This window comes from Gorilla gorilla, chromosome 5, assembly GCF_029281585.2.
Source record: "Gorilla gorilla gorilla isolate KB3781 chromosome 5, NHGRI_mGorGor1-v2.1_pri, whole genome shotgun sequence".
Lineage (NCBI taxonomy): Eukaryota > Metazoa > Chordata > Mammalia > Primates > Hominidae > Gorilla > Gorilla gorilla.
In genome coordinates, this window is record NC_073229.2 from 60552094 (window position 1) to 60573509 (window position 21416).

Here is a 21416-nt window from a genome sequence, read left to right on the forward strand (position 1 = left end):
CCTACTCCTCAGGAGGTGGGGTATCCCTGGAAGGTGGTGTCTCTGAAGAGTCTGGGCTTGACTCCTGCAGCCCCTCATGCATTTCCTAGAAAACTCTTTAGAAGTGAACACCATTCTCCCCAAGACGCTCACTGCCTGTCAGCAGATGACCTTACCTACTCTTCACAGAAAACAGGCGGCCAGATAGGACCTCCACATGCCTCCCCTCTCACTTCTAACTTATCTGTGAAGACCCACCTCTTTGTGTCTCTCTTTCTCACTCAGGGCAAAGCTCCCACCAGGGTTCTCTGTCCTCTCCCTTCCATTGCCTGGGACCTCGAGCCACCAGTCACCTCTTTCTTTCTTTTTTTTTTTTTTTTTTTTTGAGATGGAGTCTTGCTCTGTTGCCCAGGCTGGAGTGCAATGGCGTGATCTCAGCTCACTGCAACCTCCGCCTCCTGGGTTCAAGCGATTCTCCTGCTTCAGCATCCCCAGTAGCTGGGATTACAGGCAAACGCCGTCACGCCCAGCTAATTTTTTTTTGTATTTTAGTAGAGATGGGGTTTCACCGTGTTGCCCAGGTTGGTCTTGAACTCCTGAGCTCAGGCAATCCACCCGTCTCGGCCTCCCAAAGTGTTAGGATTACAGGCGTGAGCCACCGCGCCCGGCCCAGTCACCTCTTTCTTCAGGATTTTTAATCTCTCTTTTCTTTGGCATCTCCTCTCAGCAAGCAAGTTTCCTCAACTTAAAACAATTTACCTTTTGTCCTATCATCCACCCAAGTGATGTTCTAACTTTCTTCCCCTAACAATAGACTTTTAAAACAATAGTCTACATTTGCTGTGTCCAGTTTCTCAGTCGTCATTCCCTCCTTAGCCACTTATCCGACTTCTGCCCCTGCCATTGTATTTGAAATGGAAATTGCCCTATTCCCATTCCTTCCTAATTTTCAAATGCATTGCTCTTTGTAGCCCTAAGTATTTGATTACCCCTTCTTCTCACAGCAGGAGTTTATCTCCCTGGTTCTTTCTTGGTTCTTTATTCATCCCTGTAAACTTCTCTGTGTCCATCCCTTAAATATAAGTGAGGCCAGAATTCTATTTCTTTTCTTGTTCCTCTCACCTCCTTTGGCAAGCTTACCTTCTCCCAGGGTGCCAAGTCCTGTTCATGTGCTGATTGACTCTCAGATCCCCAGCTCCTCCCTCTGCCTCTCTCTTGAGCCCAGACCTGATCTTCCAACTGCTTTCTAGATGTTTCCATGTAACTATCCACTATCCCAAACACCTCATGTTTAGGATGGCCCAAAATGAGGTTCTTATTGCCCCAGAGATCTTTTTTTTTTCTATACGTAAGTCTGAGTTATTGATTGTTGGGTAACGACTCACCCCAAAACTTACTGCTTACTGGCTTACACAGCAATAATTTCTCACAATTCTGTGGGTTCAACTGGTACTGGAGCCTCCAAGATGGCTTCACTCACACATCTGGGGCCTTGGTGCTGGCTGTGGGCTGGGGCACCTGGCTTTTTCTCCCCATGTGCACATGCTTGCGCTGTCTCTCGCACGCGCTCTCTCTCTTTCTCTCTCTCCCTCTCCCCCCCTCCCCCGTCCTCCCTCTCTCCCTCTCTCTTTGAGCTCTTGTTATTCAGTAGTGGAGTTCAAGCTTCTTTTCACAGTGGCTGGCTTCCAAGGGGGCAAAAGCAGATGCCACCAGGCCTCCTGTGGCTTTGGCTGGAATTGGTACAGTGACACTTCTATTGCATTCATATGGTCATAGTATATCACAAAGCCAGCCCAGATTCAAGGGAAGGAGAAATGGACTGCTTTTTTTGATGGATGGAGCAAGAGTCACTTAGAGGGATGGAAAGAACTGTTGGCAGCCATCTTTATGCAGATAATCTACCATGCTCTATATAAATAGTTTTTTTTAACTCTTTTTTTTTTTGGAGATGGAGTCTCCCTCTGTCACCCAGGCTGGAGTACAATGGAGCAATCTCGGCTCACTGCAAGCTCCGCCTCCCAGGTTCACCCCATTCTCCTGCCTCAGCCTCCTGAGTAGCTGAGACTATAGGTGCCTGCCACAACGCCCCAGCTAATTTTTTGTATTTTTACTAGAGACGGGGTTTCACCCTGTTAGCCAGGATGGTCTCGATCTCCTGACTTCGTGATCCACCTGCCTTGGCCTCCCAAAGTTTTGGGATTACAGGCTCTGGCCACCATGCCCGGCTAATTTTTGTATTTTTAGTAGAGATGGGGTTTTGCCATGTTGGCCAGAAAGGTCTCGAACTCCTGGCCTCAAGTGATCTGTCTGCCTCAGCCTCCCAAAGTGCTGGGATTACAGGCATGAGCCACCGCGCCCAGCCTGTTCTCTTATGTGGCATTTGCTATGTGCCAGGAAATGGCTATTTACATGTTTTACCTCATTGAATCTTCACAACATCCCTGTGATGTACATACTACTATTATTCTCATTTAACAGATGAAGAACTGAAGTGAAGCTGACTTCCCTAGGCCTGAGAGCTAGCTAAGTCGTAGAGTTAAGATTTGTATGTGGTCTTAGCCAAAAGGCCAAGAAGCAACTAGAGCTAAGATTTGAATGGAGGCAGTCTGGCTCCTGAGTTCAGGCTTCTGACACGGCCTGTGTAATCATGAGACTACATCTGACCATGCTCATGACACCAAATCCATAGTCTTCCAACCGGGGGATCAGAGCCAACCACAGCACCTCCTTCTCTCTCACCGGTCCACCCAGTCGACAAATACTGTTAATGCTCTCTGATCTCTCTCTGTCTCTCTGGTCTGGATCCCTCTCTTCAGGTTTGGCTCCTTCCTCATCTTCTCCTCCCTGGGCTGTTGTTACAGTTTCCCATCTGGTCTTGTTACCCTTGGGCTTCCCTGGATCCCCCAGTTCTCTATACCGCAGCCAGTTATTGCCCTAAAATGCAAGCCGATTGTGTCACTTAAAACCTCTGCTGGCTCTCTATTGTCTCATACAGTTCAGACTCCTTAGTGTGAATGCTGGGCCTCTTGCATCTGGCCCGCGGTGTACCTCACCAGCCTCACGTCCCACCAGCGCCCTACTCCAGCCACACCGAGGTCTGCTGTCACCCAGCACACTGTGTCTGTTCACTTCCATGTATTCCTGCTGCACTTTTTAAGGCACTTTGCCAGATGGTGCAGGTGTATTGGTGAACACACAGACTGGGCTCCCTTAGAGCTCAGAAGCTAAGTAAGATATACAGATAATTACAATGTGGTATGATTTACACTACAATGGAAATCTTGAGTGCTGAAATTATACAGAGTAACCTATCTCAGACCAGGAGAATCAGGAGTATCTTTTGGGAAATATAAGCTGGGTCCTTATGACGGAGTGGGGTCCAAAAAAAAAAAAAGAAAAAAGAATTGAGTGGCATCTATCCAGGTGAAGGGTGAAAGCAGAGTCACATAGTCATTCTTTCTTTCTGCAGGTATTTATGGAGTACCCACTATGTTCTAGGCACTTTTCTAGGTGTTGGGACTACAGCAGTGAACGAGAGAGACCAAAACGTCTCTGCTTTCTGGCCAGGAGGCTAGGAGAGCTCCAGTGCTTCCAGCAACAGACAGGTCATGTGCAACAAACCTGGACATGAGACAGAGACGTGTCAGTCTAAAGCAATGTTCTCAACCCTGGCTGCTCATTGATATCTCATGGAGGCTTTACAGCATCCTAATGCCCCTTGAGTAAATCTGAATCTCTGGGAGTGGGGCCTTGGCATCAGTATTTCTTAAAGCTCCCCAGGTGGTTCTCATGGGCAACCAGGGTTATAAGCCACTGTGTCAGGAACTGAAGCACTTCAAAGCTGGAAGTGGAGATCAGAGATGAGGTTAGAGAGGTGAGCAGGGGCCAGCCCACCAGGGGCTTTGTAAATCCTGTTAGGAAGTTTCAGCTTAATCTTGAAGGCACTGGAGCTGCCGAAGGGCTTAAGCAGGATGATGAGAGCATCACATTATTTTTCCTTTTTTTCCCCCTTTAACAAAGGATCAGTCTGGATGCTCTGTGTGAAGTGGATTTACATGGACAAAAATAAACAGACGTTAGTTTGGAGGCCATTGCAGGAGCCAGAGAGAAATGGCATTGGGCTGCGATGATGGGAGTAAGGATAGAGGAAAGAACGGGGAGTGTCTGAGAGATTTGGAAGGAGACTGGACAGGACTCAGTGATTAACTGGAAGCAAGAGTTGTAGAAGGTTCCAGTTTGTGGAACTGGGTCTGTGGTGATCTTGGTGCCTGACAGAGTGAACCTGGAGGAGAAGGTTTGGAGAGAGCTGGTAGGTCCCTTTACACATGCTGCTTGCTCCTGGGTTCCTCTGTGATCCTATGCCTCATCTTCTCTGCATAACAAGGCACTTGCCTCCTACAAGATCTGTTTTATAAATTCCTCCTCTTCTGGGAAGCCTATCTGGGTTTCGCCCTCTGTTGGTTCTGGTTAGATGATTATGAGTGTGTGAAGTCAGTATCTGTTTACAGGTATCTCTTCTGCAGCTTGAGCTTCTCCAAGCAAGGATGTGTTTTATTCCACGCTGTGTCCCTCACACAGCACCTGGGACACAGGAGGTACACAGTAAGTGCTTGTTAAAGAGATGATTTATGGCCAGGTGTGGTGGCTTAACCCTGTAATCTCAGCACTTTGGGAGGCCGGGGGTGGGTGGATCACCTGAGGTCAGGAGTTCGAGACCAGCCTGACTAACATGGTGAAAGCCCGTCTGTACTAAAAATGCAAAAATTAGCCAGGCATGATGGTGCACACCTGTAATCCCAGCTACTCAGGAGGCTGAGGCAGGAGAATCGCTTGAACCTGGGAGGCGGAGGTTGCGGTGAGCTGAGGTTGTGGTGAGCTGAGATTGCACCATTGCACTCCAGCCTGGGCAACAAGAGCAAAACTCCATCTCAAAAAAAAAAAAAAAAAATTGGGAGGCCGAGGCGGGTGGATCACCTGAGGTCAGGAGTTCGAGACCACCCTGACCAACATGGAGAAACCCCATCTCTACTACTAAAAAAAAAAAAAAAAAAAAAAAAGTGGGTCAGGGGACTTGTTCTCATTTCCAGAGTAAGGGAAAGGAGTCCAGGGGCAAGGGATATTTGCTGAGCTGATCAGGAGAGTCCTAGTTAAAGAGTTAGGTGCCTTAGCTGTTGACTCTAAGATAGAGTAATATATTGTCAGCTGTATAAATTGCCTTTTGAATGTGGTTTCAACATTATTATTATTATTACTATTATTATTATTATTAGAGGCAAGGTCTTGCTATGTTGCCCAGGCTGGTCTTGAACTCCTGGGCTCAAGCATTCTGCTCATCTCAGCCTCCCAAAGAGCTGGGATTACAGGCATGAGCCACTGTGTCCGACTGCTTTTAAATTACTTTCTTGTCAAAAGGTACATAAGACCAGGCTTGGGGCTCCCATCTATAATCCCAGCAATTTGGGAGGTAGAGGCAGGTGGATCACTTGACGCCGGGAGTTGGAGACCAGCCTGGCCAACATGGCGAAACCCGATCTCTACTAAAAGTACTAAAATTAGCTGGGCATGGTGGCTGGCACCCGTAATCCCAGCTATTTGGGAGGCTGAGGTACGAGAATTGCTTGAACCTGGGAGGTGGAGGTTGCAGTCAGCCGAGATCACGCCACTGCATTTCAGCCTGATCACGCCACTGCATTTCAGCCTGATCACGCCACTGCATTTCAGCCTGATCACGCCACTGCATTTCAGCCTGGGTGATAGAGTGAGACTCTGTCTCAAATTAAAAAAAAGGTACTTAAATCTCTTAAAACTTTTCTGCACCTGTTCTCTCATGTCTCTTCCTATCAGTGAGATGTAGTGGTGCTAAGTGAACAGATCTGAGTTTAAATTCTGATTAGTTGATAGGGCACGGTGGCTCACGCCTGTAATCCCAGCAGTTTAGGAGGCTGAGGCTGGCGGATCACCTGAGGCCAGGAGTTCGAGACCAGCCTGGCCAACGTGGTGAAACCCCCATCTCTACTAAAAGTAGAAAAATTAGCTGGGCATGGTGGCACGCACCTGTAATCCCAGCTACTTGGGAGGTGGAGGATCACTTGAACTTGGGAGGTGGAGGTTGCAGTGAGCTGAGGTTGCACCACTGCAATCCAGCCTGGGCAGCAGAGCTGGAGTGCAATAAATAAATTAATTAATTCTGATTAGTTGTGCAATACTAGCTCTGTGACATTGGAAATGATATCTAACCTCTGTGAGCTTGGTTTCTTTCAACTACAAAGTGCAGATAAAGAAATATATACTTCTTTCATCTGTTGCATGAGATAATTTTAAAAAAGAAAGAAATATTTACTTCTTGGCTGGGCACAGTGGCTCATACTTGTAGTCCCAGAACTTTGGGAGGCTGAAGCAGGAGGATCACTTGAGCCCAGGAGTTCAAGACCAGCCTGGACAACATGGTAAGATCCTGCCATCTCTATAAAAAATACCAAAAAAAATAGCGAGACATGGTGGCACAGGCCTGTAGTCCTAGCTACACAGAAGGCTGAGATCGGAGGATGACTTGAGCCCAGGAGGTCGAGGCTTCAGCGAGCCATGATTGCACCACTGCACTCTATCCTGGGTGACCTTGTCTCAAAAAAAAAAAAAAAGAAATACATACTTCTTTCAGGATTATCATGATGTTAAATAAAGTGCTTACAGTATGGAAAAGTACCAAGTATTGGGCCAGGCCTACAGTAGCTCCTCAAAAATGCCAGGTCCTTCTGCCTTCCAGTCACCACGACCTTTTATACTTTTGTTCTTTTGCAGTTCCCAGTCCTTAAGGTCAGTGGTGGAGCCGAATTTGCTTTGTACTCTATGACTTTCTTGGAAAGGGCCCTTTATTGATTCCCTTATGAATAGGTCTCTGGCCTTTCTGCAATGCTGGGGAATAGTTGGGCAGAATTTACATGTAAATAATGCCAGGAAAAAACAAAACAAAAAGGCCCCAAAGAATCCTAGAAAGACAGAGCTGGGCAAACCCTGAGGGTTCCTTTAATGCCAGGACAAAATTTAACTGGCTTGTAATGAAAGGAAAAGATAAAGATATATAGTGATTTCAATGACAGTTTTAAAAACTTTTTTTAAAGTATTTCTTTTATGAAAGCTTCGCTATCTGTGAAATCTTCACTTTTGGGAACCACTAATCTAATCTTATCTCACTTTACAGATAAGGGCATGTAAAACACTTGTGTGTTATGTAATATTAGTGGTATATGAGGTGTCTTCACAAAGGCTAAGTATTTAATTGTAAGTTCCTGGAGGGATGTGGTTGTGTCTCCTATTTTTTACACCCCATAATCCCAGTTTATGGCATCATGCCTGGCATGTGAGGCACCCAATAATTATCTAGCTGGGTGTGGTAGACACACCTATAATCCCAGCACTTTGGGAGCCAAGACGGGAGGATTCCTTGAGCCTAGGAGTTCAAGACCAGCCTGGGCAACAATGATACTTCGTCTCTACTAACAGTAAAATAACTTAAGCCGGGTGTGGTGGTACACGCCTGTAGTCCCAGCTACCCAGGTGACTGAGGCAGAGGATTGCTTGAGCCTGGGAGGTCGAGGCTGCTGTGAGCCGTGATCATACCCACTGCACTCCAGCTTGGGTAACAGAGTGAGACTCTGTCTCAAAAAAAAAAAAAAAAAAATCTGTTGAATGAATAAATGAAATAGCCTGGCACTCTTGAACCTTAGATTGTAATGATATTTATTCTTACTGATAGAGCTAGTAAACTCCTCGAGGGAGCCTCTGCCCTTTATTGCACAGTAGAACAGATTCTCTGGGTAAATGAGCCCAAAGGTCAAACAGATCAAGCATTTTCAAGAAAAGATAACCCAATAACCTGAATCATAGCAGGAACCACGAGGTACTTCACTTATATTATCTCATTTAATCTTTATGGTAATCTTGCCAGGAGGGTAATCATTTGAAGCAAGAACGGGTTTAAGATTTCTTAAAAGACACAGATGTAAGTCTTTAATACAGATTGGGAAGAGGATTACTTTTTCTGTCTCAGGTTCTTCAGGATAAAAGATAAAGGATAAAGATTTGGAGATCGTTTAAAAGCTTTTATATAAATGCTTATTCATTGAGTTCAAATACTTTTAAAATGTCCTGGCAGTTGAAAGTTAAATAAGAAGCAAAAAATTATTCTTCTGCCTAGAATTTTTAAGGTTATCTTCTTTAGGTAGGATTTTATTGTTTGCTATGATGTGCCGCTTTTCTTGAAATACTACAAACCAGTGTTTTCAGCTGGGTGCGGTGGCTCACACCTGTAATTTCAGCACTTTGGGAGGCTAAGGCGAGCGGATCACTTGAGGTCAGGGGTTCAAGACCAGCCTGGCTGACATGGTGAAACCCCATCTCTACTAAAAATATAAAAATTAGCTGGGCATGGTGGCATGTACCTGTAATCCCAGGTACTTGGGAGGCTAAGGCAAGAGAATCACTTCAACCCAGGAGGTGGAGGTTGCAGTGAGCCAAGATTACGCCACTGCACTCCAGCCTGAGCAACAGAGTGAGACTCTGTCTCAGAAAAAAACAAAAAACAAACAAAAAAAACGAGCATTTTCAAAATGCAGGTACCAAGCCAGTGAGGTCATGAAATGCATTTAGTGCATTAAAAAAAAAAAAAAAAGACAAAAGAAAATAGCATATTAAATGTCTGCCAAGGCTGGGCACAGTGGCTCACACCTGTAATCCCAGCACTTTGGGAGGCCGAGGCGGGCGGATCACCTGAGGTCAGGAGTTCAAGACCAGCCTGCCCAACATGGTGAAACCCTGTCTCTACTAAAAATACAAAAATTAGCTGGGTGTGGTGGCACGCGCCTGTAGTCCCAGCTACTCGGGAGGCTGAGGCAGGAGAATCACTTGAACCCGGGAGGCAGAGGTTGCAGTGAGCCAAGATCACGCCACTGTACTCCAGCCTGGGCGACAGAGCAAGACTTTGTCTCCAAAAAAAAACCAAAAATGTCTGTTGGGCACAGTGGCCCACACCTGTAATCCCAGCACTTTGGGAGGCGGAGGTGGGTGGGAGGATTGCTTGAGCCTAGGAGTTCAAGACCAGCTTAGGCAACATGGCGTAACCTCGTCTCCACAAAAATAAAAAAAATTAGCCAGGTGTGGTGGCACGTGCCTGTAGTTCCCAGCTACTCCAGAGGCTGAGGTTGGAGGATCACCTGAGCCTGGGAAGTTGAGGCTGCAGTGAGCCATGATTGCACCTGGGCAGCAGAGTAAGACTCTGTCTTAAAAAAAAAAAAGAGTTTTGTGTTGCATATATAGATTTATATTATGTAACTATATTCTATATATACACATACACGACTTGAGAGATAGGTTGTATTTCTTTTTATAGGTTATGGGGCTTTTTGTTTGTTTGTTTGTTTGAGATGGAGTCTTGCTTTGTCACCCAGGCTGGAATGCAGTGGTGCGATCTCAGCTCACTGCAAGCTCTGCCTCCCGGGTTCATGCCATTCTCCTGCCTCAGCCTCCTGAGTAACTGGGACAACAGGCTTGTGCCACTACGCCTGGCTAAGTTTCTGTATTTTTAGTAGAGACGGGATTTTACCGTATTAGCCAGGATGGTCTTGATCTCCTGACCTCGTGATCCGCCTGCCTCAGCCTCCCAAAGTGCTGGGATTACAGGCATGAGCGACCACGCCCAGCCTAGGTTATGTTTTAAAAATGTTAGAAAAACAATTTTGTGAATAGATGATGCCTTGCACTTTATGGGGCTCAAAGGTGTTTGTTGAATTGGATAAAGAGCTGTCTTTGTGTCATTACAATGCTGTAGCAATAAGGAACTATGCATGCTGAGCCAACTCCTGTAAAATGTCTTGTCAAGTGAGAACCTATTTGTGCTGCAGAGACTTTTCCCTTCTGTAGTTGGTAATAATAATGAAAGTTTGCTTTTACAAAGTAACTATTACAAAGTTGCATTATTATTGCTAAACAGTGAAAGAGGCTGATTTGGAGGACGGAACAATGGCAGGAAACATTTAGGAATGTGAATGCGTAACAGGGCTATGTTGCCAGGGATTTGTAGCTCTGACAATTGGGAGTTCTCTCTGGGAGAGATCCCAGTGGTCCATGACATGTAGTAATTTGAAATTTGCTGAGGCGCAAATTCAAGTACATCCTGGGAGGCTTGTGGGGAGGGAGACAGTCATTGAGCTAGTGAGGAAGCCACGCCCCCTGCTCCATGTATGTGTTTAAACATGGCATGCTATTTTTTTCTGTTCGTTGTCTTCACAGAGTAATTCCCTTCAGGTAATAGAAACTCTTTTCATCTGAAGAATGATGATGAAGTGAAAGGTGAAGCTTGAGTGAAACGTGTGTTGCAAACATAAGCCAAGGAAAATATAGGCTCTTGATAAAGGTGTGAGTTCCCCAGAAAGCCAGAGCCACTGTGGGACTTCATGTATCGTACAAGTGGGCGATTCCTGGTGCTCTCTTGTTGGTAGCTCTACAGGCTGTCAGGGATCAAGGCAATATTATTTGCTGCTTTTTTTTTAAGAACCTGTAGGGGTGAGCATTGATTTGAGGCAATATATAATGATTGATTATATAGCCTGTGGAAGATAGAAACTTAGTGTGTAGAAATCGTTTAAAAAGAGGAAAAACTATATTGTATATGTGGGGATTTGTTTGTTTGCTACTAATTCCAGTGCTTTTTGTTTTTGTTTTCTATTTATTTCTTTTGAGACCAGGTTATAAGACTGGCTAATTTTTGTATTTCTGGTAGAGACAGGATTTTGCCCAGGCTGGTCTCGAACTCCTGGGCTCAAGCTATCCATCCACCTTGGCTTCCCAAAGTGCTGGGAATGCAGATGTGAGCCACCATGCCCAGCCTTCCGGTACTTTTTCATCAATTGCTTTAGGAGTGACTTTGTAAAGTTCTCTGATATTATCTGAATAGTCAAGTTCTTTAGGATTGTGTCATCAGTCTCAAGTTTGCCCAGAGCTGGGGCTTTTCCACAAATCTTGGGGGTAAGAGAGAGAGATGAAGAGTTGGAGGCAGGACAAGGATCGTCAGTGGACAAATCAGGACCAGATTCTGCTTCTACCTTCATGTGTAGATGCTGACTCTTTTGAAAGAACTACAATAAAGTCACCTGTGGATTGACCCACTTGCCTTAGCTCTGAAACATGCAAACTGGCTAACTGGGGAATCCACTCCCATGCCATTCTCTAATATTTGTTCACCTAAACTTAGCATCCTGTAATGTGCTTATGAGTCATAATTGCAATTGTAGAAAGACAGAGAAAGAGGCCTGGCACAGTGGGTCACGCCTGTAATCTCAGCACTTTGGGAGGCCGAGCGGGTGGATCACTTGAGGTTAGCAGTTTGAGACCAGCCTGGCCAACATGGTGAAACCCCGTCTCTGCTAAAAATACAAAAATTAGCTGGGTGTGGTGGTGAGCACCAGTAATCCGAGCTACTCGGGAGTCTGAAACAGAAGAATTGATTGTGCCAGGTGCCGCGGCTCACGCCTGTAATCCCAGCACTTTGGGAGGCCAAGGCGGGCGAATCATGAGGTCAGGAGATCGAGACCATCCTGGCTAACACAGTGAAACCTCGTCTCTACTAAAAATACAAAAAATTAGCCAGGCGTGGTGGCAGGCGTCTGTAGTCCCAGCTACTCGCGAGGCTGAGATAGGAGAATGGCGTGAACCCGGAAGGTGGAGCTTGCAGTGAGCTGAGATGGCGCCACTGCACTCCAGCCTGGGCAACAGAGTGAGACTCCATCTCAAAAAAAAAAAAAAAAAAAGAAGAAGAATTGATTGAACCTGGGAGGCAGAGGTTGTAGTGAGCCAAGATTGTGCCACAGCACTCCAGCCTGGGCAACAGAGTTAAGCCTCTGTCTCAAAGAAAGAAAGGGAAAGAAAAGAGGAGAGAGGAATGTCAATTTAATTAATTGTTTAAAAAGAGGAAAAACTGTATTGTATGTGTGTGGATTTGTCTGATTGCTTATTAATTCCAGTGCTTTTTTTTTGTTTTCTATTTATGTCATTTAATTATTAATTAATGTCACTTAATTTTAAATGAGAAATTATGCCTCATGTAAAAGTTTTTTTGTAAAAGGCTAGGCGGAGATTCATTCATCGCCTCACCATGGATGCCACCATGAGTCTAACTCTGCTGTCTCAGCTCTGCAAACACAGATGATAGATGGGCATCTCATCTGAACATCATTAGATCCAGGGAACACTTGTCCATGCCACCCTGACTGACTTTAATCCAGTGGGTGTTTGTTGAGTGTCTGCTACCTGCAACACCAGCCAGGTGGCTTGATACGGTAAAGACTCAAGAAATGTTAGCTTAACATATTGATGCAAGCTACTGTAGTTGGCCCTGGGGAGAAGGGAAGTATAAAAATGAACAAAGTGTAGTCTTCATCTCCTTGAGGCTTACAATCCAGGGACAGACAGGACAAGTAATTATTAGTCAAGCTGACCATACTGTGTGTTATCAAGGAGGAAGGAAGTTCTATGGAAGTACAGAGGAAACAGGAGGGTGGGAAAAGTGGGAAGGCAGGGGAGGTGTCCATAGGAAAGGAACACCAGGCAACAGGAAGAACACAGGCAGAGCTGGGTGGACACCAATTGAGAAACTTGAGAATAACACTGCATGGCAAGAGTGGAGAGTGGTCTGGAGCAGCATGGAGGAGGCGTGGTGGAAGATGGGGCTGGAGATGCCAGTCATTCTGAGGGTGCTTGGGGACCTGTCAGATGGTTTAGAGCAGGGAGTGAGGCATCAGATTTGTGTTTTAGAAGAAGGTGAAGAGAATGGATTGGAGTAGGGGAAGTGCCATTGGGAGGCTATTGTAATGGTTCACTGGATAAATGACAGGGCTTGACCCAGAGCAGTGGAAATGAAATGGAGGTTACTCAAGAATGATTTGTCCTCGAAAGCCAATCTGTGAATTTATAATGGGCATGAACTTACCAACTACTGGAATGATTAGGTCAGCTGGCCGGAACACTACTTTTAAAAGTGAAGTCCATTAATAATCAAAAGATTACTGGCTGAAAGTGAAGTGAAGGCAAAAGGAGTTGGATGGTCCGAGAGGACCATTGATAGTAGTTTTTACATAGCAGTAATACTAAAGCTTAATCTTTGGTGGGTTGTTCTCTCTGGAGAGATACTTGGCCTGCCACAAAAGGAGGAGCTGCTTCTCTGGCCAGCACTGGACAGAAGCTGGCCAGCATATTCCAGGATCTTTGGTTTGCAAGAAAGTGAGCTTGCTCAGATTAGCAGGTAGAATGAGGAATAATTGTAAGGAAAGGAAATATTGCAACTCCAAAGCTAGAAAGCCAGCCAGGCCTCCGGGGGCTCAGATATCAATCAGGCACTTTCTCCTCCCTTCTCCCCTCCATGCCCAGTGAGAATCTGCTTTCTTCCCCTCTACCCCAATCACTGGTCCTTCTGAGGCCGTGCACTTACATGGGCCCCATTACCACTTCTCCAAAATGGTGGCCTTGCCACCTAGGCTTTCTAGCCTTGTAGTCTGCTCCTCACAGCTGACCCAGTCTCTGTGTCCCAACTGCTAATACCCAGAAGAGAGGATCCTAATGGCCCAGGTTGGGTCAGATGTCGTTCTCTAAGCAGGCTAAAGATGTGATGTGACAGATGCTTTGAGAAAAAACAAAATGGTAGTAAAGAATGGGTAACTCTAATATATTTTAAACGTTTCTGGACTTCATGTTAACCCAGTGTATTGGTTGTCTATGACTATATAACAAGGCACCCTAAAATGTAGCAGCTTAAAACAGCAAGCATTTATTACGTCACAGTTCTGTGGGTCAGGAATGCAAGAAGAGCTTAGTTGAGTGTTTTTGTCTCAGGGTCTCTCATGAGTTTATAGTTAAGCTGGTCCCTGGGGCTGCAGTCCTGTGAAGGGTAGGCTGGGGATGATCTGTTTCCAAGCTCACCCGTGAGGCGGTCTGGCTACCAACAGGATGCCTAAGCTATTAGCTATTGGCTGGAGACTTCAGTTCCTCACCACATGGGTCTGTCCATAGACTCTCTGAGTGTCCTCATGACATGGCAGCCAGCTTCTCCCAGAGTGAGTGATCCAGAGAGCACCCAAGATGGGAAGCTTCTGCCCTATCCTATTGGTCACCCAAACCAACCGTGGTACACAGTAGGAGGGAGGATGCACAAAGGTGAGAATACCAGGAGGTGAGGCTTGCTAGGGGCCATCTTGGAAGTTAGTTACCATATCTGGTCAAGAAACATTCCTTTAGTGCCTACTGTGTGCCAAGTACCGGGACTGGGAGCTACATGACACAGAGTCTCTGTCCTAGAGCATCAAGCTCACTGTCTGGGCTGGAGAAGCCTCACACAAACACAATACCATGTGTGCTCGGAGCCCTCACCTCCGCCCACCGACCTTCCATACTGCTACCACATTTATCCTCATGGAATTCAAATCTGTTCATAGCATTCTCTTATTGTGTCCTGTTTGTCTAGAATTTTTTTTGTTCAAAAACTTAAAGATCACCACCACAGTAAGAAATACACTTATATTACAAACAAGTGCATACATACACAGACACATTTATAACTGAAACAGATTTCCCAAGTTTACACCCTTACTGCTTGTATGTATTCTGGTATCTTCTGATCTAGGTTCTTTCATTTTTTATAAAAGCTGGTCACAGTCTCATGACTTGCACAGCCTACTGCATTGTGACCTGCAGTGTGGAAAGCAGCGGCCTACGGATCATCCACACCCTTCCATGATCTGCAAAGCCCCTCATCATCTGCCTGTCCCCCTCATTTATATTTAAGGACTTCGCCACATACACTCTCTTGGGTTCCTCTACCAGGAGCTCTCTTCTGCCTTTCCCCATGTGATTTGGAGAACTCTTAGTCATTCTTTAAAACCCAGCTTTAAAGTATCTCCTGTTCTTCCCTCTCTTAGTTTTTTGTTTTCTTTTGTTTTTTAAGACAGGGTCTTGCTCTGTCACCCAGGCTGGAGTGCAGAGGCGTGATCTCAGCTCACTGCAACGTTCGCCTCTTGGGTTCAAGCGATCCTCATGCCTTAGCTTCCCGAGTAGCTGGGATTACAGGCACATGCCACCATGCCCGGCTAATTTTATTATTATTATGTTTTTGTTTTTGTTTTTTTTTTTGAGACGGAGTCTTGCTCATATTGCCCAGACTGGAGTGCAGTGGCGCAGTCTCAGCTCACTGCAACCTCCGCCTCCCAGGTTCAAGCGATTCTCCTCCCTCAGCCTCCAGAGTAGCTGGGATTACAGGCACCCGCCACCATACCCAGCTAATTTTTTGTATTTTTAGTAGAGACGGGGGTTCACCATGTTGGCCAGGCTGGTCTCGAACTCCTGACCTTAGGTGATCCACCCGCCTCGGCCTCCCAAAGTGCTGGGATTACAGGCATGAGCCACCCCGCCCGGTCAGTGTTTTTTTTTTTTTCAGTCTGGAGTGCAGTGGCGCGATTTCCACTCACTGTAGCCTCCACCTCCCGAGTTCAAGTCATTCTCCTGCCTCAGCCTACCGAGTAGCTGGGATTCCAGGTGCCCGCCACCACGCCCCGCTAATTTTTGTATTTTTAGTAGAGACGGTTTCACCACGTTGGCCACGAACTCCTGACCTCAAGTGATCCGCCTGCCTCGGCCTTACAAAGTGCTGGGATTACAGGCGTGAGCCACCGCACCCGGCCCTCCCCTCTCTGAACAGGATTGCCTACTCTGTACTCCTACTCCCAAAGCTTTTCACTGACACCTGGGGATTGCTGGGTCCCTCCTTCTCTCCTAGCCTGCCCAGGGCCACCCCAAGCCTGCAGTAGATTTTCATTTATCTCTGTAAGAACGTTTACAAGGACATGGAGCAAATTAGCATCACACAAATGACGATGCTGCAAATGAGCGGTGTACAGGGTTGGCGGGTGTTGCAGGCAGGTTTCCTGTCGTTGGCGCCACGTGCTGCAGAAAGAGGACCCCTCCCCCTGCGGGCCGCCGCTGCGCCCGTGCATCCGTCACAGGTACAATTCGCACCGGAACTTGCGGCCCGGCTTCATTACGTGATGCTTTTTAGCTGCTCTGGTTTCTTTTTGTTTTTTCTACTTTTCTCATTTGTTTGTGTTGTTAGGGACAGCCTAGTGAGAAATTGAGCTTCAGGCTGCGCAGATAGAAAGGCCTCTATATCTGCATCCCCACCCCTGTGGGGGTGGCGGGGGGTGGTGGGGGGGTCCTGTCTGAAGTGGTAGGGAAGGAGGGTTTTGAGGTTTTTGACTATTTGCTTGCAAGTATCTAAGTAAGAGATTTGTTTACCCACATTTGCACTCTCTTGGCTAGCAACCCGACAAAATATTTTCTGATGGTTTTTCGTGTATGTGGTTTTTGTTTTTGAGGGAGAGAATAACACCTTGGTTAAATTGTACTGAGATACAATGGCTGTTTTTAAAAATTGCTGTTAACTGAAGGGTTGAAGCTAGTATAATTCCCAGGCTCAGCCTCTTGGGAGGCTGAGTCTCCAATAGCATAGTCTCCAATAGACTATGCTGTGAATTGTAATCAGAAAAGAAAAAAAAATTAGACATGAGCAAAAGCAATTAAAGTATTTATTCTCCAATATTCGCATTTCTGCATTTGTCAACAGCTGTGGAACTGTCACAAGATATGCCAATTTGGTTGTGGTATGTGCCTGTCTGGGGAGGGGAGGAGGAGGATGAAGGCAGACTGTAAACAAATCATTATTGTAAAGTGATCAGTGGGTAATAGAGGTGTGTATAGAGTGCATAGAGAAGGGACTCACTCATTTTAAGCAATGTTTTTCAAATGGGGTCACCTCCATTAGTGAATCATGAAGTCCTTTACCAAGTGCCTAACAGCATTTGAAAAAATAAAGACAATATAGAATGAAATACATCAAGATGCATCCTCCATAGTAGGTTTAGATATTTTTTTCGAAAACCTTTGTTTCAATTATATATCTACTGAATTACAATGTGAAATGTGTTTCTTGGGATTGAGTCTCAAGCAAAGATGTTTGAAAGCCACTGAGGTAGGCGACGGGAGAAGGCTTCCCAGAGGAGGTGGCATTGGAGCTGGGCCTTGAAGAATGGTGGACTTGTGCCACAGGAAAAGGGAATTCCAGGCAGAGGGGAAAGGATATGTCCAAATCTGGATCTGTTTGTTCAGGGGCAGGGTATTCTCTGTAAAGGGACCACAGGGTACTAGGAGAGGACTGGCTCGAGATGTGCCTGGGGAGGCAGGTGGAGCCAATTACTGAGCCACTTGAAAGTACATATACCACTTCTCACCACTTCTCAGCTTGCCCTAGAAATTCCCATTCTCTGGTTTTGGATTTGGGTTTGGGAATCTGTACTTGCAATAAACATCCCTGGGCAGTGAGGCAGTGAGGTGCTGATGAAGGTGTGACACAACCAGCTCTAGAATCTAGAAAGATGATCTTTGTAGCAATTTGGATAGGAGATCAATGGGAGGCCAAGCAATAGGAGGACCTGAATTCAGGTGATGGTAATTGGCAAAGAATTACCATTGAGGGAGGATGGTATTCGAGGGAGATTTTGGAAGTGAGTTTTGTAGGGACCAAGGGAAAGCTTCACCTCCGCCCTGTGAAAGTTTGCTGAAAATGAACTGGCAGTAGACAGATTAAGAGGAGAAAAGACATAACAATTTATTTAATATTTAACATGTATAGCATGGGGGAATAGCAGGAGAATGATTACCCAATAACCCAATGAGGTTCAGGTGCCTAAGTACCCTTCTTCATAGGAGAAGGGGAGATGGGGAGTGGAGCAATTTTTTTTTTTTTGAGACGGAGTCTTGCTCTGTCGCCCGGGCTGGAGTGCAATGGCACGATCTCGGCTCACTGCAACTTCTGCCTCCTGGGTTCAAGGGATTCTTCCGCCTCAGCCTCCTGAGTAGCTGGAATTACAGGCACCCGCCATCATGCCCAGCTAATTTTTCTATTTTTGTAGAGACAAGGTTTCGCCATGTTGGCCAGGGTGGTCTTGAACTCCTGACTTCAGGTGATCCACCCACCTCAGCCTCCCAAAGTGCTGGGATTACAGTCGTGAGCCACTGCACCTGGCTGCAATTAAAAAACAAAAAATTTTAAAAAATACAAAGCATCACCATGTTGCCCAGGCTGGTCTCGAACTTCTGGGCTCAAGCAGTTCTCTAGCCTAGGCCTCCTGAAGTGCTGGGATTATAGGCAAGAGCCACCTTGGCCAGCCTTTTTTTGTGTGTGTGAGATGGAGTCTCGCTCTGTCACCCAGGCTAGAGTGCAGTGGCACAATCTCAGCTCACTGCAACCTCTGCCTCCTGGGTTCAAGCGATTCTCATGCCTCAGCATCCCGAGTAGCTGGGATTACAGGCGCCCACCGCCACGCCTGGCTAATTTTTGTATTTTTAGTAGAGACAGGGTTTCTTCATGTTGGCCAGGCTGGTCTCAAACTCCTGACCTCAGGTGACCTATCCGCCTCGGCTTCCCAAAAGTGCTGGGATTACAGGCGTGAGCCACCGCGCCCAGCTGGCCAGCCTGTTTTTGGGGATGATGGCTCATTGCAGCTTTGACCTCCTGGGCTTAAGCGATCAGAGCAATTTTGAAGGGTAGCAAATGATTTTTAAGAAGAATAAATGGTCCAGGGGACAGAAATTATTTTGTAAATGATTGTTTGGAATTTGAGTGAGAGGCAGACATTATCTTGTGAAAAAACCCGTCCAGATGTGATTGCATTTCTCAGTCTTTTCTGTGACAAATAATGAGATTTCAGAGAGGAGACCTAAGGCAATTCTGTTTCTCTTTTGGGGTCCAGTAGTTAAGGGAACTTCAGAGAACATCCTGTGCTTTGAGAGAGACGGAGGACTGAAAAGATAGGGGTTTGGAGGAGGAGAGGTCAGAGAGACCTTGAAGCCCATTCTTTAGTTCAGCATATCAGGGTGCCATCTTTCAAGCTATCATTTTTCTGAGCTCCAACAGCTCCATGCTTTGAGGGAGAATGAGGAGGAATCATAGACAAATGAAAAATATCCAGGGGTTGGTCTAGGGGAAAGGTGGGTGTTACAAACATGCATAGAGACTAGAGAGGAAGAGCAAATTCAGAAGGGAAGATGATTACTTGAGTTTTGGTGCTTGCATGTGGTGGGACAGGAGTAACTCATCGCATTTTCACCAGGCTGCGTGCGAAATATCCTTTCAGAGCATCAGTGCCCTTTGCTCTGACTGGCAATCTCTGAACATCCTCCTGATTGTCTTAGACCTGACTCAGGATTGATAAATACACCTAACTAGTAGTTGATTGGTATGATTTATAGTGAGAGAGATATATAAACATTTGGAGTATAAGAGTACTTGTACCTTTGCGCAGGGTGTCACTTTTAACAGTATTAGGGTCCCTGGGAAATGGAACTAGTAATTGGAAGATTTAGGAAAGAAAGAATTATATGGTCTAAGGATATTTCATCAGGCTCTAAAAAGTGCTCAAGTAAGAATGTGGCTCTTTAGTGATCAGAATACTTGTGAGGGTCACACAGTGTCTCCACTCCCATAGTTTTTTTTTTTCTTTATTGTCAAGGATATTTCTTGGTGCCTGCTTAGTACATACTTATTTCCTTGTCTTCCACTCATATTTATGAGTCATCTTTTTCAGAGTGGTTCCTTTTTTTTTTTGAGACAGAGTTTCGCTCTTGTTGCCCAGGCTGGAGTGCAGTGGCGCGATCTCAACTAACTGCAACCTCCGCCTCCCAGGTTCAAGCGATTCTCCTGTCTCAGCCTCTCAAGTAGCTGGGACTACAGGTGCGCGCCACCACACCCAGCTAAATTTTGTATTTTTGGTAGAGACAGGGTTTCACCATGTTGGCCAGGCTGGTCTTGAACAATCCTGACCTCAGGTGATCCGCCCGCTTCAGCCTCCCGAAGTGCTGGGATCACAGGCGTGAGCCACTGCGCCCGGCCAGAGTAGTTCCTTCTTCAGATGTTTTACCTCTTAGTAGTTTCATTTTCGGAAAGCACACTGACATTTATTGGGCAAGTCCCTTTACATGGGTGTTCTATCTTAGAGACTTTCTCACCAAGCTCCAAGTGTGCTTTGTAGTAGCACCTTAAAGCCTGATTATGTGACCTCCATTCCACTTCCTCTCCACTCCCCCATCCTCCTGAGCAGGTGGAATAGAAGGAATGCTCTATTTAGGAGAGTTAAAGAGTTCTGATAGAATACCAAGGGGACCTGGGAGCCAGTGAATGGCACATCCTGGGCATGCCTTCCAGCAGCATGTGGTGCCCCCCTAACCTGATGGCTGTCCTCCCCCCAACATACTCTATGGGGAAACAGTCTACATGGGTAAGACAGGAAGGCCAGCGGGAGTGCTGAATGCTTTTTTTTAATTATTAACGATTCTGCTATATTGTATTAATTCCTTATCCTTGTACTGAAAGCTTTTAGGAGTTCAGATTTTTTTTAAGTCTGTCAAGGAAAATAACCAGCTTGAAACATGTCATTTAATATAGAGACAAATAGCTTTAGTCCTCTACAAGGATGATGTGAAGTGTTTAAATTCATATATTGAATAAAATAATGTAGGCAAGGTATTGAAAACATTTGTAATCACTCCAATAAATGGCTTATCATTGCTTTGAAAATAATTCCACGGTACTTTTAATAACAACAACCACCACAACAATAATGGCAACTGTTATTCAATACTATATATGGGACACTGAAGCAAAGGTTTTTTATTTTATTTATTTATTTATTTTGAGTCAGAGTCTTTCTCTGTCACCCAGGCTGGAGTGCAATGGTGCAATCTCTGCTTCCTGGATTCAAGCAATTCTCCTGCCTCAGCCTCCCGAGTAGCTGGGATTACAGGCACCCGCCACCACGCCTGGCTAATTCTTGTATTTTTAGTAGAGATGGGGTTTCACCATATTGACCAGGCTGGTCTCTTGGCCAGGCTGGTCTTGAACTCCTGACCTTGTGATCCTTCTACCTTGGCCTCCCAAAGTGCTGGGATTACAGGCATGAGCCACTGAGCCCAGCCCTTATTTTTATTATTATTTTTTTATTTTTGAGACAGGGTCTTGCTCTGTCGCCCAGGCTGGAGTGCAGTGGCTTGATCATGGCTCACTACAGACTCAGCCTCCCAGACTCAAGTGATCCTCCCGCCCCAGCCTCCCAAGTAGCTGGGACCACAGGCACATGCCACCATGCCCAGCTAATTTTTGTATTTTTTGTAGAAATGGGATCTGACCATGTTGCCCAGGCTGGTCTCAAACTCCTGGGCTCAAGCGACCCTCCTGCCTCAGCCTCCCAAATTGTTAGGATTACAGGCATGAGCCACCGTACCTCACCAAAGCAAAGGTTTTATATACTTAATATTATTGAACTCTCCTCCAACCAACCTGAGATATAGGT

General features: G+C 45.8%; 1 protein-coding gene across 5 annotated transcripts in view; it reads left to right on the forward strand.

Annotated features, from left to right (window-relative positions):
* The window catches only part of BICRAL (BICRA like chromatin remodeling complex associated protein), a 118261-nt gene that overhangs the window by 8794 nt on the left and 88051 nt on the right, over window positions 1-21416 (forward strand). The window contains exon 1 of one of the 5 annotated variants that reach the window (XM_055389661.2): window positions 361-4581. The exons of the other annotated variants lie outside the window; for them this stretch is intronic. The gene's annotated coding sequence lies outside the window, so the exon portion shown is untranslated. Of the gene's footprint in view, window positions 1-360; window positions 4582-21416 lie in introns of those variants that run through there. 5 annotated transcript variants of the gene reach the window in all.